The 17,042-nt window shown below is 40.9% G+C and overlaps 1 protein-coding gene across 2 annotated transcripts in view; it reads right to left on the minus strand.

Annotated features, from left to right (window-relative positions):
- The window catches only part of LOC129733245 (pro-resilin), a 63,662-nt gene that overhangs the window by 10,050 nt on the left and 36,570 nt on the right, over positions 1 to 17,042 (minus strand). Inside the window, exon 1 of one of the 2 annotated variants that reach the window (XM_055694948.1) lies at positions 1,189 to 1,457. The exons of the other annotated variant lie outside the window; for it this stretch is intronic. The gene's annotated coding sequence lies outside the window, so the exon portion shown is untranslated. Of the gene's footprint in view, positions 1 to 1,188; positions 1,458 to 17,042 lie in introns of those variants that run through there. 2 annotated transcript variants of the gene reach the window in all.

Here is a 17,042-nt window from a genome sequence, read left to right on the forward strand (position 1 = left end):
TTGACAATTTGTCTTTTTATTAATGTGTCGAGAAAAATCGATTTCTTGAAAAAAATTAGTTCATGGAAAAACGAAATATTAGTTTAGATACGTCTTCAAAAAAAAAAAAAAGGATACAAAGTTGCTTAATTTAGTAGTTCTTAGAAGACGCTACCAGCCCCACAGACTAACAAAATCCGTCAACGGCTGTATCCGTTCCGATGTAAATCTTCAATATTTGAAAACTGTTTTCCTGAATGCATTCCCTCAGTTCAATAAAAAATTGACAATATAAACTACGGATGTCGCAGTTGAAATCTGTTAACCCTCTAGTGCCCAATGCCGCCTTTTGGCGGGCTTCAGTCGAACCTTTAAAAGCTTCGAAAAATACTTAAAAAGTGTTTATAATTATCCATAGTGATTTTGCCGAAGCCCGTCTAGAAATTAATTTCGGCACTAGAGGGTTAAGCGAGATAATTACATTCACCGGTAATCTTAAGCACTGTCCATTTGTGAAAGTATCTTTTATCGGTTCTTAGTGATTATGATTTTGGATGGTATCCGATTACTGTGCAGCAGATATCAAAGTAATATTTTCATAAATCAAATTAAGATGAAAATAGTCAATTAGACACAAAACTCGAAGACCATTTTCAATTATATGTGTTTTAGGTAGTTTCAAGATATGTACGCTCTTTATCAAACACTCTGAACTGTTGGGCGCAAATTCCTATAGTCCTTTTTTTTACATTGCAACCAACACCGTTCTACATTTCACACCACACGTGTAGGAGTCTTTTTGATGCAGTCCTTTCCAGCAAAATAGTTCAGTTTTTTTCCATCAATAATCACTAGCACAGAACATCTATTACCACACAGCGAAATATATCCGCCAATCTATCCCACGATAAGTTCAGTTTCCGCGAGTCACTTAAAACCAGTTTAATTTTTTCTCGCCTTTTCCCGCACTGCAACCGAAGAACAGTTCCTGCACTACGTAAAGTTTTATTTTCCCCATTCCCGCGCTCGAGCACTATGCGAACACAAATTAAATTTTCCCTGATCACAAAGTTCCATCTATGCGAAATGCTGTCATGCAAGCAAGCCAGCCCTTTCTGGACATCCTTTTTATCACAAAACATTACGTGGAAAACTTTTTTTTTTTGCTCTTCACCGGGGGATTTTCCGTCAGGAACAGATGATGCTTACTTTCAACTGCTGCTGCTGCAGGATAGCTGTGCGCTCAGTAGAATCCTTCCTCGTTCTTGTTCTTTTGAGGGTGGATGGTAGACACTCGCCGGAATCGGTGGAACTTCACGGCAGAACTCGGTGCAACTTTCGGGACACGGACACCGGTTTGGGTGGACTAAAATCTAATGAACCGAACCGATGTACTTAGCTGAATGATATTCAAATCGGAGTAATCGTCACTTTTATACCGAAAACTAAACAAAAGTGCAGTTTTTCGTTTGTTTAGGCTTGAGAAAACCGATGATGACGTTCATGACGACGACGACGAAGACGAACGGCAACGCATAGAACCAGCGAGGGAGAAGAAGTTGTGTGTTCCGACGGTTTCTCTAATGCCCCAGTAGTTAGGCACGAAGAAGCGCCCGCGTGGAATCTTTTTACACGGGAGCATCAATTGGCAAGGGGTGAGCGTTGGTTTTGTTTGATGCCGCTTACTACTAAAGGCCCCCCCTTCTCCTAAGGTGGCTAACGAGAGTGAAACCACGAAATGAAGCCCCCACTGGAGTGGAGTCTGAGTTAGAGCGGAGAACGTGACGTGATCTGCACACATGCGAGAGAGATAGAGATACGGGGGAGGGAGAAGATACAGTTCTTTACTGTTTCACAGCTGATTTGAGACGCTGGCTGTTGGCGCTGTTCGCGCAGGTTCATCTTCGCAATCGGAGGCGACGACGCGTTGCAAGTGATTGCGGTTTGCTTTTGCGTTATCCGATCGAATCGATATGCGACGTATCGCACACCGTACTTGCGGTGGTAATCATTGATGCGGTGCACCGCCAGATGTGCCTAGTGTGGTGACGGCACGGAAACGATCTTGAGCGTTATCAATGTATTTTTTTATGGCTTGAAACGGATGATTGCGTGAGTTATGATACGAGTGAAGGTTGCGATACTTGCCATGTTCTATGCAAATTTCCTTACCATAAAATGATGTTTTTAGCAGATGTTGTAGTAGCAAGCATATTTGTAATGATGATGATGATGATTTCATCTTTTATCACTATAAATGAAAAAAAAAAAAGAATAATAAGGCTGATACAAATTTCGAATTCTTTTTATGTCCAAGGTTATCAAAGTTAGCCAAGGGGAGGGCGAAAAATAAATAACACCGAGACACAAAAAACAATATCTGTGATAAAAGTTTGCATACAAGCTACGACGTTCGTAGCTTGCCTTCAAATAAATGTTGAAAAATAACCCTTTATTATTGTTATTAATCATTTTGCTTGCCTTTTGACGACACTCTCGCTGTCACTGGACTCGTTATTGCCAAATTTAGCATATACGCTGTCGGAAAACCAATAATATTAAGAAAACGATTTGAACTTTTTTTTTCTTCTTCCAATTTTCAATATTTTTGAAGGGGGGGGGGGGGGGAGAAGGAACTATTCGTCTAGCAAGTCACGTTCAAAAGTTAGGTGTGGCGCCCTCTATATGGTGAAAATTGAAGCGGGTTGCATTGAAGCATATAAAAGACAACAGTGTACAAAACAACTTTCTAGAAGATACTGATAACATTGGACTTCAAATTTCCTATTTCCGCCCGTTTCTAGATTTAGCTCAATTGTAGTGTCTGTTCGTTGGGCATAGAAACGGAAACGTAGTGTATGCGCCGGCCTTTGTGCGCACAAATGCATGTAAAAATCGGTAACTTCAGTTGGCCATATATTCAAAACTACAAATAACCCACTGTAGTTTTGTGTTTTTCTGTTAGAAAGGTACTCTATCGAATGGCTTCATAGAAGCTTGGACTCGTTTGCGCTTTTTCGAGTTTTAACTCAAATAAAAAAAGCCCTTAAAAACACTTTTTTCCAATTTTTATACCTGAATACTGTATATAATAACCAATCATGTTTTAGGAGTTGAACATATGGATGAAAAACTGCTTTTAAAAAGCCTTTTTAGAAAACGTCTTTTAGTTCTGAAATCTCAATTTCTAGAGGTTTGAGGTATTCAGCAAACAGTTTTGTAATCAAATTTTACCCAACTTTGCAGAAGAAACTATTCGTCTAGCAAGTCACGTTTAAAAGTTAGGTATGGCGCCCTCTATACGGCAAAATTTGTAACTAAATCCATTTAAGCATAGGAAAAACAGCAGTACACGAAGCAACTTTCTAGAAGATATGGATAACATAGGACTTGAAAAAATAGTTTTGCCGTCCGTTTCTCGATTTGGACACACTGTGCGTCGTGCGGGACTCTTTTTGACATGTGGAGCTACTTTGGACTCTTCAGTTTTATCATGCTTTTTAGCAAAAATACATTTTAAACTGTTACAGTGTCTTTTACATGTTGGTAAAACAATAAGTTTTTCATAAACTGTTCTCGAGTGGGTTTCACATGTCAGAGGTGCCAGATGTCTTCTCAAAGCGCAATATTACTAACTTTTTCATTCGACCCGTATAATTGTGAAACGATGAAAGTCCTCGGGAATAATAAAGTGCATCGCAAAAACCGCGAAGGTGTTAAGTTTCATGTTTATGTTCAATTTTAAACACTTACCACAATTGATCATAGTTTTGTTAACCATTCAAAAAATTTGTGAACCTGCGGTTAAGAATCACTGTGACAATGCATTTTTTTATTGTTCAGCAATAGAACAAGAAAAACGTATGCAAATATACATGTCTTTTTTGTACCTGATTGCAGTACCTCTCAATGTGTTGTTACCTTTCTTGTTCGTTTGGTTCAGACTTTGATAGTTCGTATCGTTCACAACATTTCTCTCCGCATATCGCATATTGCTGCATGTAAAAAGCTGTCATACTCTGATGAAATATTTCACCCACATCATACAGTCAATAAAAAATTCAGGTAATAAAATTTGCTGGAAATCCAAACAAATGATCTTCACCGTTCTTTTGGTAAAGCTAAAAAGCAGATCAAATTGAAACGCCAACATTGATTCAAGATCGGACTTTCCAGACTAGTTGCGTAATGCCACTGCACAACACACAAACGGAATTTACAAAATTACATTTCCCATAATAAAACTCAAAGCAATAAATTTTCAGAATATTTGAATTGGTGAAAATCAAATGAACACGTTTTCACTGCAACCGACGGATGACTGATTACTTTTTTTACGAATAATGAATAACAAAGGAAAAGAGGGAATGAACACTAACGTTTCTGGTGGCTGTGTTTCACTTTCATGCAAAAGCGCTGAATAATATATGCCTTGGATACATCTCCCTATTTTTTGATAGCAACTTTTAATACACAATAAAAACTCTCATGACCTTTAATTATGGTTTGACAAACTACTCCCCCCCCCCCCCCTTCAAAAATTTAAAACTGGAAAATTAAGACCACCATGTGTCTTCATCGTTTCCGTGTCTCGTATATATTGCACAATGCAGAGCAACGATTCTTCTTTTATGTTTATAGGTATATTACGTCGAAAAGAAGGTTATTTTGTAGTCAGTATCACTTATTTCGCCGTCTGTACACGGCTAATGAAGTGAAGCATATGAAAATTTCAATATATTACAAACTGCATAACCTGCATTTAAAATCAAAAGTCATTGATACTCTCGAAATTGAAAAAAAAGTTAAAGGGTATGTGCTTGTGTGCACAAACGAAAGTTTGACGTGGGACTATTGTGCGTGTAAAGACTTAATTCTGCCATAGCCATAGTATATAACACACACCAAACGTACAAATACCATACACAACAATCCATGAACAAAAAAAAAACACATACACCTGTCATGAACCATAGCATACAAACTAATAGGAAAAATAATTAACTTGTTGCCTATAAAAGTATTCTGTCATAAATAAGTTTACCTCGGATGAATGCATTTTTACACACACGTTATACACACATACACGTTTTACACACACGCTATATACACACACACTTCTCACAAGCACACGCTCCTCAGACACACCCACGCTACTTACACACACATACACACACCCACACACCACTTACATACACACGCCACTTACACACATACACGCACACACATACACACACGTTACTCACACACACACACAATAACACACAAACACAAGCGCGCGCTGCTCACACACACACGCTACTCTCTCTCTCTCTCACACACACACACACACAGATACACACGCACGCTACTCACACACACACGCTACTCACACACACACACACACAGATACACACGCACGCTACTCACACACACACACACGCTACTCACACACACACACACACACACACACACACACACACACGCTACTCACACACACACACACATACACACGCTACTCACACACACATACACACGCTACTCACACACACACACACACACACACACACACACACACATACACACGCTACTCACACATACACACGCTACTCACACACACATACACACGCTTGGTATACGACACACTATACCGACACAAATTACTATCGGCAGCACCCAAACGGCTTCCAAATCTTCCAATGGTCCCTTCAAACGGCACTAAAGGTCCCCAGTGCCGATAACGTCCAGTTTCGGGCTGTATTCCAACAACGATATCTGAATTAGATTACCACTGGTGGGGTCCAACTCAGATCGAAGGGCAGCCGAACTGTTCGCTTTGACGGTCGACCAGGGAATGAGCTTCTCTCAACACGGAATGTCCTTTTATAGCGTCTCTCAGTGTGGGGAACTTGGGTGATTGGGGGAAGAACCAATCACGTGGAAGCATTTCCGCTTTCTTTCTTCGTCGCTTACGTTGGGTGATGAATGCGATGCCAATTGGCTGGCATTGCTAGCCAATGACTGAATGCGTGAAATCATTTCGTCTATGTTTTTGAAGTCTGCGTTAGGGAAATGTACCAATCGTATGAAAAATGTATGTGGATATTCGACCTTCAAACCTTCCCGCAATTTTCACGGAGTAATAAGAAAATGGTAACTAAAATTATCATGTTATACAAATCTTGTATGTTTTAGCTTTCCAACGGTATATTAACTTTTGAAATCGGAACAGTTGTTTGAGCGCTATTAGCATCTAAAATCTTCCTTTCCGCCAACCAAAAACGTTACATGTTCAATCCAGTTTTCCCAGAATGTACCTAAGTATAGTGAAGAAAGACGTAGTCTCACGTCAAAAAAAAAACCATAACCCGAATAATTGCCATGGTTTAAAGTTGAAAACAGCTTTGTACCAAGTATGGTGTTTATTTGAAGCTATAACCATCAATCAATAAACTTTTATGACGGCGAGTGATTGGGCACGAATAGAACGAACGAAGAGATTGTTCGTAACTGTCCATGGGATGCAACAAGTGATGAGCTGTACGAGATGCATATATTCAATTTGGCAATCTGTCTCGATTCATGGACGAATGAAGACTCACAACTGTCTTCTAGTAACTGAAACGAGACTTACTTGAAATAGTCAAAATATAAATGCTTATTATATCTGTACACACTGCTTGAGTTTTTACATAATTACACTAACAAATAGATGTGCTGCCATAGTTTCCTCTCGAAGCATTACACTGGTGTCTGACACGCAATTATCCGAGCAAATGTGAACATCCATCATGGAAGCACCTACGACGGTTGTGTTGCGCCAAACTTGTCTGGAACTGATAAAACACCGACCTCGCATAACCTCCTCCGTATGTAAGCATCATGTAAGCAGCGGTATTACATGAATGAATTTGTCTTAAAAAACAGGCAATCTGTAACACGGTCCATCGTATACAGTTAGCAAGCGCCTGCAAATGAGCGACATACTGGCATACTGGCTGGTTGGTGCGGCACAATTGAGGAGACCAAATAGTTGTAGGTATGTACGCTTTAATATTTTGCACACGTGAATCGCGAACAGCTTATGTTTAAGTGATGTCACGATGCTCTTATTATTGAAAAGTTATACAAACCAAAATGAGGCAACTGCCAAGAGCCTACAGTACGTTGCTGAAGTAGTCGGACTAATTGTTGTCATCCTATGAAATGGGTGCGACAAGTACGAATTGGCCAGTTTATGTCTTGGAACTGAAAAAATTCACTAAAATCATGTTTAAACTCTCTCACACTCAGTGACATTTGATAATTTGTAGAATAATTTGTAGAAGAACAAAAGAGTAACGGGGGTATTTTGGTCCGCCCGTTAACATATTTTTTTAAATAAATTGTGGAATCACCTCCCAAAACGGGCAAAAATACCCCCTTTGCCATACGTGATTTATTTTGCATGTTTCGCAGCAAGCCATGGAAAAGCTTATTGTGTTATTGCACTTGCAAATTGTGAGACCACCACCACATGACATTTTTAGAATTATCAAAAAGGTACACTACTCAACCAACTGATGCTGAATTAATCATGTTTTACGTATGTTTCTCAGACGGATGGAAGTCATAGGAGAGGGGTGATAAAGTGGACACCCCAGGACATTTTAAAATTTTCTCCACAATCAAACACTTTAACCAACTGAGCCACTAATGATTGACACAAAAATAAGTAGAGATACTAAAACATAGTATTTTCCAAAGTTTTTCTAGAGTTTTTTGGGGTAAAATGGAGACGTGTGTGAAAATAATTATCGCTTTACTGGTAGTAAAATTTTGTACCATAACACATGATACAGGATGCATACTAGAGATGGTCGGGTTTCGGGTTTTCGAACCCGAAACCCGAACCCGACCCGAAACTCGAACCCGACCCGTACCCGACGGGATCGGGTCGGGTTCGGGTTTGAAAATTTTTGAAAGTGTCGGGTACGGGTCGGGTTCGGGTTTGGTGAAAAAAAAACTTTCGGGTTCGGGTCGGGTTCGGGTTTGAAAATGCCGGGTTTAGGTCGGGTTTGAGTATGAAAACCCGAAACCCGACTATAAAATCTATGAAATCTCGGGTTCGGGTCGGGTTCGGGTTTCACAATTTCGGGTTCGGGTCGGGTTTGGGTTTCATGGAAATAACATTTTCGGGTACGGGACGGGTTCGGGTTTGAACGAAAAAAAAGTTCCGGGTTCGGGTCGGGCTCGGGTTTCAAACGAAAAAAAAAATTTGGGTTCGGGTCGGGTACGGGTTTGAAAACCTTCAAACCCGACCATCTCTAATGCATACATAAACAGTTTATTTTCCACTGTTTGTAGTAGAATCAATCAATAATTTATACGTAAAAAAATGGGAAATTGTGGAAGTTTATTTCTACGGATATTCCGCATTCGATGACATGTTTAACCGTGGCCATCTGTTCATCGGGCGAGGTTTACCTGTGCATTTATCTGATATAAACCCGAAGCATCTTGAATTTTAAATGGAAATTTGTACAATTTTTCATTCAATTACTGACCTTTGATGATTTCTGTTGGTCAGTAGCATGAGTACAAATATTCGCACAAAAACCTCACAAAAAACTGTTTTACACTAAAAGAATGTTATGCTAGGATTTTCCGCGAACACAATTTTTTAAAACTCTAGAGCCGGGAAATCATGCCGAGAACTTAATTCGACGTATTCGACGGTAGAATACCTAACCAGAAACCGGTAGTCTTCAAGAACTTGTCGAGAACCTCTCAAAAGATTGTTGTGTTAAATTATATTATGAGGAGTAATGAGTTTATTCTCCATTTGGACGTGTTTTAAATCCTTGCTTTCATGCATCGTCGATTGAGAAATTTTACAACAGGACTTTGAATTGAACTGAGAAAAAAAATTTTTTTGTCACCCAAAGAAAAGAAAAAAAAAATATACGCCGAGTTCAAAACTAAAACTTGAAATTTCTGGTGACAGGGTAGAGAAATGTAAGAAAATTTTTTTTTAAAGGTTAAGTTTTAGATCATGTTTACAATTTGAATCAATTTACAATTTGAATCATTTACAATTTGAATCTTTCAATTTGAATCTTTATCCAGTGATTTGAAACTTTCTACTGTAGGATTACTTGAAGCAAATCAGTAGACGTTGAAAAAAGTAACGGTCAGTATTTAAGGCCCGAATACACAAACGGCGTGACAGCGCCTTCTTGACGAAAATTGTCGGAAAATGATACAACACGGCGTTGCCAGCGCCTTCGCCAAAAGAAGGCAACACAAGACCGTGTGGAAGGCACGATGCGTCTACACGGAAGGTAGTCAAGCACGCAGCCGAAGGCGGCGAACGACTGCCTTATTTACTAGAAGGCAGAATTAGAAGGTTCTGGCTGAAAGGCGTCCCAACGGAAGGCGCGATTACGTCCTTTAGTTTGAATAGAGAAGGCGTCATTACGCCGTGTGTGTATTCGGGCTTTTCTGACGTTTCCCAAATCCCCTTTTTTCATTTACAAAACATGTTTGAATCCATATATATTCGAGATATTACAAAATTATGGTTAAAAAATTGGGTTTTTCAAAAAAAATAATTTTTTTTTGTAAGTTATTTTTGAATCTCCAGTAAACACTTTAAATTGTGTATTTTTGGTTACTCCTTTCCATGCATGGCTGTTTGCTGTTGGCGAACCACGAATGAGGTGTTTTTTTATGAGTAACTAGGTGACCCGACAAACTTCGTCCCGCCCATTTTTTGTTTACAGAATTTTTATTTAAACATTTCAAATTGATTGATTCCTTGCGATTTGTTTATAGTCTGCAAATGCATGACGAATCGAATATTAGATACGATCAAAGACAAAAGACAAATCGTTTGAGTTGATTGGTTTTATCGGAATGACAACATCCTCGCCTTTTCATCTCGATTCCTGAAATACTCATATTGGGTGGTATTCGGGCATTCGGGCGACTTATTGTGATAAAAAAGAAGCCAGCCGATTGAAAGAAATGTTCCGAAAAGATCCAAACATGCCGGAAGTGACTTAAATGGTAACAAATACGCCAGAAGGGATGGTAAAGACAAAATTTCGTAATAAAAATTGCAAACGTACACCAAAAAAAAAAAAAAAATTCCGGATAATCGAGTCTAAAATTCCGGATAATCGAATTCCGGATAATCGTGTCCGACCTGTAATATTTTTCAGAATGCTGCTAGCGTTAAAGCAGTGCAAGCAGTAATCAATACTAAAGATCTTGGTACTCACTAGGTTAATGCAAATATGAACTGATCGATTCACTATCATGAATCCGGTCATTCAAAAACATCATCGAATCAATAACAATTAAAAATACATTGGATTTGATCGAAAAATTTTGCATTTAACGATCAATTCTTGGGAGGAAACAAGTGGGTCTACAATAAGGAACTCGAATAAGGATCGATCCGTGTCGTTGATGAGGAACCAACTGTTATTGGCTGGATATGGTCACCAAGTTTGTAGAGAAAGATGTTTCGGAGGTTGTAGGACTGAGATCGTTTAAAATTAAGCATATTGAAGCTGTGTGGCAGAAGTGAAATCTATTCCTTGTTTTACCTTGTTACATCCCATGAATATTTTTTCAATCGATTTTTGTTATGCATCATTAATTCTAAATAAATATTTTTATGACGCAGTCAAGTAAATATTTTTAAAGTAATTTAGATCACACTTCACTCGCTTCTCCCGAAAATTTGACATTGGGTTGTCAACTTCAATTTGACTAGCAATTTTGACATCCACTTACTTTTTAATTGGGTCGTGCCAAGTAATAAAAGCGCAACCAACGTATTTCAGATGTAACTCTGATTGTTTGAAATGAGTGATATTTGCTCAATTTTTTTCGATTGCCGTATTTACTTATTTTTGCGTGGGGGATAAACTCGATCTGCCCTTTTAGCCGATGATCGCCTCCGTTGCTTTTTTAATAACTCGTATACCTTTCTAATCGTTCGTCTTCGCAAAGAGTTAATTTCGCGCGCAACACTGGCCGACTCAGTCATATACCACGGTAACTCAACCATCCCTTCCGTCACAGTCGTGGAGATGCAGAGGTAAACTCGGTCTCCGACAACAACGACTGTTACACCTCCTTCCTTACAACATTCTTTCTAACTCCAACGATCGTATGAACATGGCCGGCGCCGTTATCGATCCATACAAAGCGGTAGCTACTAAATTGTTGTACACTGAAGATTGCAAACTAATCCCAGGTAGCCATATTTTGTTTTTTTTTTGTGTGGACCTCACTGTGACCAGTAGTTTTTTGATCTTTGTGGCATTGTCCGGACGTTTTTGCCGCCTACCATACTCTCCAGCAAGCTATCACTCTAACAGCGTATAACGTGCTATAGTCTATGATATTATCGAAGACCAGTGGTTACTAAATCTGGAGGGAAGTTTTGTGTTGAACAGCCTGAGAATAGTGTGCCTAGTGATTAGAAGCACCTTCTTTCCACGCAAAGATATCCACAAAGCCACCTGGAGATCACCTGATCACCGTACAACAAATCAAATTGACAACGTTCTCATTGATGGCCGATTTTTCTCAAACATTACACACATACGCTCCCTCCGGGGTGCGGATATCGACTCAGACCACCACCTAGTAGCAGTACATGTGCGCTCAAAACTATCCACGGTATTTCACACACGTCAGAACCGTCCTCCCCGGCCAAACATCCGGCAGTTGACCAACCCGCAGGCTGCAGAGAACTACGCGCGCTTACTTGAGGAGGCACTACCTTCCACGGAAGAGCTATCTGCTTCGACTCTCGACGATGGGGGGAAGCTACGCTCGGCCATTGGAGAGGCCGCCTCCGCGGCACTAGGTGTGGTATCGTCGAGCCGACAAAATGACTGGTTTGACGGGGAATGCCAGCAAGCGATGGAGAGGAAGAAAAGAGCTTGGAAAAATTATCTAAGCATCGCCACAAGAGAGAACGCGGCCAAATACCGACGAGCACGAAATGAGTTGACCACGATTCTGCGGAGGAAGAAGCGCCAGCAGGAGGACAGAGATCGTGAAGAGCTGGAGCAACTGTTTCGGGCTAACGATACACGCAAGTTTTTTGAAAAAGCGAACCAATCCCGTAGAGGCTATACACCGAGTCCAGATATGTGTAGGGACGTGGAGGGAAACCTGATCACAAGCGAGCGCGAGGTGGTTGATAGGTGGCAGCAGTTCTTCGACGAGCACCTTAATAGCGGATCAACGGAAGGAGGCGGAAGGGAAGTTATCCTTGGAGTGCCTACATACGACAGTAGTGTCCCAGTTCCCGATATCCTAGAGATCGAACGGGAAATTGGGTCACTTAAGAACAACAGAGCCGCCGGCAAGGACAGGCTCCCGGCAGAGCTCTATAAACACGGAAAAGAGGCTCTAGCAACGGAACTCCACTGGGTAATCTCTAGGATTTGGGAGGAAGAGAGACTACCGGAGGAATGGATGGAAGGAGTTGTATGCCCTATCTATAAAAAAGGCGATCGGCTACAATGCAGTAACTACCGCGGCATTACGCTGATCAACGCTGCCTATAAAGTCCTCTCCCAGATACTACTCCGCCGTCTATCTCCTTTAGCGAAAGAATTCGTAGGGCAGTATCAAGCGGGCTTCACACAAGCACGCGCTACTACGGATCAAATTTTCACTCTCCGGCAGCTATGGCTAATAATGCACGACTACGGTTTTCCGGATAAACATACACGACTTATCAAAGCTACCTTAGACCGAGTGATGTGTTACGTGTGCGTGTCGGGGACACTCTCGAACCCCTTTCGAAGCGCGCAGAGGGTTGAGACAAGGAGATGGATTATCCTGCAAACTGTTAAACATTGCCCTTGAGGGTGTAATCCGACGGGCGGGCATCGAAACGAGAGGCACGATTTTCAGCAAAAGTAGTCAACTCATAGGCTTCGCAGACGACCTGGACATTATTACAAGAAACTCAGCGACGGCGGAGGCAATCTAAGCCAGACTAAAAGTGGAAGCTAGAAGAGTTGGACTAGAAATAAATGCGTCGAAAACCAAGTATATGATAGGAAGAGGCTCGAAAGAAACTAACATTCGCCTCCCACGGACGGTGGTCATGGACGGCGACGAACTCGAAGTGGTAGAGGAGTTCGTATACTTGGGATCTCTGGTAACCGCCGACAATAACACAAGTAAGGAGGTCCAACGACGTATTCAAGCTGGAAATCGAGCCTACTTTGCCCTTCGCAGGACGCATCGATCCAGGAGCATACGCCGCCGCACGAAACTGACGATGTACAAAACCCTAATTAGACCCGTAGTTCTCTATGGACTCGAAACCGTGACGCTACTCACAGAAGACGCGCGCACTGGCCGTATTTGAACGGAAAGTGTTGCGGACAATATTTGGTGGAGTACAAACCGAAAGCGGAGAGTGACGTAGGCGTATGAACCACGAGCTACGACACTACTTGGAGAGACTCCTATTGCACACCTGACGAAGGTCGGGAGGCTACGATGGGCCGGGCATGTCGTGAGGATGCCGGATGACTGCGCGGTAAAATCGGTTCTCTTCAAGGACCCCACCGGTACCAGGAATAGAGGGGCCCAACGTGCTAGATGGCTTGACCAGATTGAAGCGGATCTGCGAGTATCGAGACGTCTAGGAAATTGGTGACGAGTAGCCCAGGACCGAGTAGAATGGAGGAAAATTCTTGATACGGCACGAGCCACCCCGGCTCTAGGCTGCTGAAGTAAGTAAGTAGCCTGAGAATAAAGCCATACTTCAAATCCTTTTGCCAACGAATGGCTTGGTTCTACTAAGATTCGAACCTCAAGCTCAAGCTCAAGACAGACATGTTACACAAGAGTGAGAAATCGCACGAATACTTTGATTAGAGTACTCCAATTTTTACGAAACAGAGTGATATTTTACTCAATTTACATTTTACATTCAGTTGATGAAGTGCGAAACGTTAGCAACATTATCGAGTTGGTCGACCTTGCTAACCCTAAACCCGGATGAACCTGCTACCCGGGTATTCCGCGGAGAGATCAAATAAGAGGTCGGTCTGTTGATTTGTTGCAACCGCAAAGTAAACCCCAACTTGTTACTGAGCTCCTTTTGGAGACGCAATGGTGGGTACTGATTGTGGGAATGAATGGAACCACGAGAGGATTAGCTAAGATGTACCTGTTTTCTTGGCAGACAGATCTGGTTGCGGTGTTCGACGAAGGTTAAGTGTCTATTAATGAGTGCAATTGTTCCTGGTTGGTAAGGGTGATGACGACAAACTTTTGAACAGAACTCAGCGGTATAGATTGTTTCCCCTACATGCATGCTTGTGGTTGTCGCTTCCCTACCATGTTCTGTCGAACGGCACTTTTTTTTGGAGCCGATGTTTCCAATAGTTCACAAGTTTGTAGTTCAACACTTCAGGTGAGGGTCTCATTTCGAGGACCCTTACAACCGCTTGTTAATCATTAAACATGAGTGGCAATTTCAGAATAACAAACGATTTTTTTTGCACGCCTTCTGAGCACGATTGAAAACGTTCGGTATAATGGTGTGACAGAAGAGTAGTCGTTTTAACTATTTCTCACGGAAATTGCTGTAGAGCTTTTTTTGTCCTGTAACATTGGAAAATCAGTTAACTGTATGCGACGTTTATCAGTGTAATTTAAATCCATCGAATCAATTTCAAATCCAAAAAATCCAAAAAATTTTACTATGTCCTCTCCTCGTCCTGTCTTAGTTGTATTCAAATAATTTACCCTATCGGTTTTTAATAAAGATGGATCTCATTCTACTTTTCTCGTAAATTCTGTTATATTCGTTTGCTGATCAAACGTTTGATCTTGTTCCCTGAATTTACTTCCCAGAATTTCCTGGGAGTAAGTGCTAGTTAATATCATTCAATGTCGACATGTTTTATTGACGAAAAAAATAAGTAGGTCAACTGTCGTATTGGCTAAAATCGATGCTTCTAACATGCCACAGTATATCACCAAGAGCCACGAAAGAAGGTCAGATGCTTCCTTGGAACGTCTATCAACCAAATGACCCCCTCCCGGCTTCTATCTGGTTGAAGTGTCGCCTACCTCGCGGCGGCGCTGCAATCCTAGAGATATCTTTCTCAAAAACGAAAGAACGTGCTTCATCATATTTTGTAAGGTGAGCGCAAATTTGCCAGTTTCGTCACCTTGGAGCGAACCCAAAGCGGCGTTGAAGATGAGCTCTAAATAAGTCACCTTTGCACTGTGCACTGGCAGTGCGGTACCGCTCGCAACCGTTGATGAATACTCTTTTTATGTTTAAGCACAGAAACATCCTGCATTCAGCTGCGCAAAGCCGGATCATCGCCGCGAGGCGCTGCTAGCGACGACATGAAGTAGTATCGAGCGGCACATCATGACAGACTGTTTTTTGTGGCCGTTCGTCGCGTTACGTTTTTCCGTGAGCCGATGCCGGTCAAAGATCTGAGCCAGAGTGTTTGTCTATTTTTAGTCAGGCCCATCACTTTTTCGACTCCTCTGCTGGCATGCGTTAAATTTTGCTCCATGATAATTGCCGACGCTAGACTGCATCATCGCGAACTGTATCCTCTAATGCCGTTTGCATGCAGCTGCAGTTCTAGGGTAGTGCTGCTGTCAAGGATCCAGCTCGGAATGGCTGCTTTTGTTCGAAATGCTGTATTTATATCTAATTTTTACTCAGAACTCGCGAAGTACAGTTGGAACTTAATCGTCAACTGAGCCCTAAACAGGGTGCACCAATCGTAAAACCTTATATCGCAAGCAACAATTTAACATCGACCACTCGTTATTGACTTGAGGCAATCCTTTGATTTGTGGGATGTATGTGCATACATGAAATAATGAAATGAGTGTTAGTAATAAGCGGTTTCGATGTTTCAAATTGATATATTTAATTGGGCGCTGCGGAAATTTTGAAAACGTTCAGTCGATTGGAATATGTGCAACTGTTCTACTAAGTATGAAGTGAATCCAATTTGCTAGGAATGCGAAAAAAGACATGCAATAAACTTTTTCACTACGATTGTTACTTCTTTTCAACTCGCTTGGAAATTTGTAGCAGACTCCGATATAGTGATAGAATTTTTGAACCCTAACATTTGCTAGTAATACACTGAACATGCAAGCCAAAAAGGAGTCAATTTTGAAACTAATGATATCCTATTGAATAATAGAGGAATAATTTTTTTTGTATGCGAGGTAATGGCTGTTTTCTGTCTAGTAAATTTCGATCATGGAAAAAATAATATCATTAGCAACTTTGTAAATTTGTTACAAGATGGTAAAACAATTATTTCTGAATTTCTTCAAAGATCAAATTATTTTCACCTTTTGACCACAAGCAAGTTTTTTTCATGGAAGCCACAGTGAATCGAACGACGATGGACATGCGGAAACCATTCCTGGTAATTTTGCGAGTTTTACCGTAAGCAAACGTTCAAGCGACGAACCAGGCGAGAAATAAATCTGAGGCTTTTTGTTGCACTTCTTCATTTGATAGGGGGTTAAAAAGTTATAATCTTTTATTTTTTCCCAGTTTGAGCTTCAGGGCAATTTTTTCATTTTTGTCGACCAGTGTAATCGAAAAGTAACATTGACTCTGTGAACCATCTCTTTGAATTGTGAAAATCGTCCATTTTTTAATCGAGCACTGAAATTGTCAAAATGGATGCAAGAACTTTAGCCTGTCTTCCACTACCTTCCTGGAAAATTATTGTTGGGGTTATATGTATTGCCGGTACCCGACTCGCACTGAAAAAAAATTTCTCTTCAAAAAAATTCATGCACTAATTATTAAATTTTGATACCCGTACTCGTAATAGTGTAATAAAGACACGAACCTATGTTATAAATAAAAACATTAATAATCGAAACAATGACCGGAGTTTGGCCAGAACCGTGTGTTCATGTGAACAAATTTTAATAAATCCAGAGTTCCAGCCCATAAACTAGTTCTCCTAGGATACAGCGTAGCACCTTTGATCGGGAACATCCGCTCCTCTGAAGTCGACAAAGCTAGTATCGCTAACAACCTTCGA

The sequence above is a fragment of the Wyeomyia smithii genome, chromosome 1, assembly GCF_029784165.1.
Source record: "Wyeomyia smithii strain HCP4-BCI-WySm-NY-G18 chromosome 1, ASM2978416v1, whole genome shotgun sequence".
Taxonomy (NCBI): domain Eukaryota; kingdom Metazoa; phylum Arthropoda; class Insecta; order Diptera; family Culicidae; genus Wyeomyia; species Wyeomyia smithii.